General features: G+C 40.5%; 1 long non-coding RNA gene across 1 annotated transcript in view; it reads left to right on the top strand.

Moving 5' to 3' along the window:
• Positions 1-1,906, top strand: part of LOC105511279 — a 30,907-nt gene extending 29,001 nt beyond the window's left edge. The window contains exon 2 of the long non-coding RNA XR_001001693.1: positions 385-1,906. This is a non-coding gene — a long non-coding RNA (uncharacterized LOC105511279). The remainder of the gene's footprint in view (positions 1-384) is intronic.
• Positions 1,907-2,186: the final 280 nt, after the last annotated feature.

The raw sequence follows: 2,186 nt of genomic DNA, 5'->3' as shown, positions 1-2,186 counted from the left end.
CAGGAGTTCAAAACCAGCCTGGCCAACATGATGAAACCCTGTCTCTACTAAAATACAAAAAAATTTAGCCGGGCATGGTCGTGGGCACCTGTAATCCCAGATATCTACTCAGAGGGTGAGGCAGGAGAATTGCTTGAACCCGGGAGGCGGAGGTTGCAGTGAGCTGAGATCATGTCCAGCCCGGGCAACAAGAGTAAAACTCTGTCTTGAAAACAAACAAAAATACTTGCTCCATGGTCAAATTTGGGAAATGCTGGGTTCAGATGTTCAAACATGTTTCTACACTGAGTGACTTCTCAATCCTTTAACACAGTAATGGGCACGTCCCCTCGTTCCGCCTCCAGATATATGATGTGGAAGAATTTTTCTCTCTCGCTTTGGCAGGAGCAGTTCTGCTTGCTGGATTGGAAATGATTTTAGGCCCTCATGCCAGGAAGAAAACACAGGCAGATTTCTCAGCAGCTAAAAAAGAAGGAAAAATTGTGAAGGTGAAATTTCCTATTGGCTGTGGTTTATCCATGTTAAAATGTAAAGCATTTAACACAGATGGAATCTGGTACATGCAAAGCACTCACAAAACCTAGTTACTACTATTGCTGGTGCTGCTCCAACAACAACAACAACAACTACTACAACTACTACTCCCCTACTACTGCTACTGCTGCTGCTACTATTGTTTTGTAAAGTGGAGCTACAGAAATCAAACGTTTAATTTTTTTCTTAGATGCACAGTGAATTTGTTTTTTAGACTCCAGTATTCTTCCTGAGGGTCTATTTCATCCTAGCATTACTCTCACTTTTTTTCAAAATTTTATTTTATTTATTTTTGAAACGGAGCCTCGCTCTGTTGCCCAGGCTGGAGTGCAGTAGCGTGATCTCGGCTCACTGCAACCTCCACCTCTGGGTTCAAGAGATTCTCCTGCCTCGGCCTCCTGAGTAGCTGGGATTACAGGCATGTGCCACCACGCCCAGCTGATTTTTGTATTTTTAGTAGAGATGCGGTTTCACCATGTTGACCAGGTGGGTCTCAATCTCCTGACCTCGTGATCCGCCCACCTCAGCCTCCCAAAGTGCTGGGATTACAGGCGTGAGTCACTGCGCCCGGCCTCTAATGTTTAATTTTTAAAAATGTACAATCTTTACCATTTTCAAATGTACAACTCAGTGGTAATAAATGCATATGTATCTCCTTTCCTTGCCTCCCCCTCGTCCCATTCCTGGCCTCTGGCCAATAGCAGTCTACTCCGTGTCATCACGAGATCCACATTTTTAGTTTCCACATATGAAAGAGAACATGTGATATTTGTCTTTCTGTGCTTGGCTGATTTCACATTTCACAGATGGCCTCTGGTTCCATCCATGCTGCTACAAGTGACAGGATTTCACTCTTTTTATGGCTGAATAATATTCCATTGTGTAAATATAACACATTTCCTTTATCCATTCATCTGTTGATGGGTACTTCATGTTGATTCTGTATTTTGAATAGTGCTGCAATAAACATGGGAGGGCAGATATCTCTTTAGTATACTGATTTCCTTTCTTTTGAGTATATACCCAGCAATGAAATTGCTGGACCGAATGGTAGTTCTATTTATAGTTTTTTTGCGGAACCTCCATATTGTTCTAATTTACATTCCCACTGACAGTGTATGAGGATTCCCCTTTCTCCACATTCTCACCAGATCTGTTATTGCCTGCCTTTATTTACTTATTTTTAATTCTTGTGGGTACATGGTAGGTATATATGGGGTACATTAGCTGTTTTGATGTAGGCATGCAATGTGTAATAATCGTCTCATGGAAAATAGGGCATCCATCCACTCAAGCATTTATCCTTTGTGTTAACAACAATTCAATTATACTCTTTTAGTTATTGTGAAATGTACAATTAAATTATTATTGACTGTAGTCTCCCAGTTGTGCCGTCAAATACTAAGCCTTATTCATTAATTCTATTTTTTGTACCCATTGCCTGCCTTTTTGATACAAGCCATTTTAACTGGGGTGAAATGATATCTCATTGTGGTTTTGATTGGCATTTCTCTGATGATTGGTGATATTGAGCATTTTTTCATATACCTGTTGGCCATGTGTATGTCTTCTTTTGAGAAATGTCTGTTCAAATCTTTTGCCCATTTTTTCCATCAGATTAGTTTTATTTTTTGCTGTTGAGTTGTTTGAGC

This window comes from Colobus angolensis, unplaced genomic scaffold, assembly GCF_000951035.1.
Source record: "Colobus angolensis palliatus isolate OR3802 unplaced genomic scaffold, Cang.pa_1.0 Scaffold2, whole genome shotgun sequence".
Lineage (NCBI taxonomy): Eukaryota > Metazoa > Chordata > Mammalia > Primates > Cercopithecidae > Colobus > Colobus angolensis.
The sequence above is the reverse complement of the archived record's forward strand: the minus strand, read 5'-3'. Positions and strand labels throughout refer to the sequence as shown.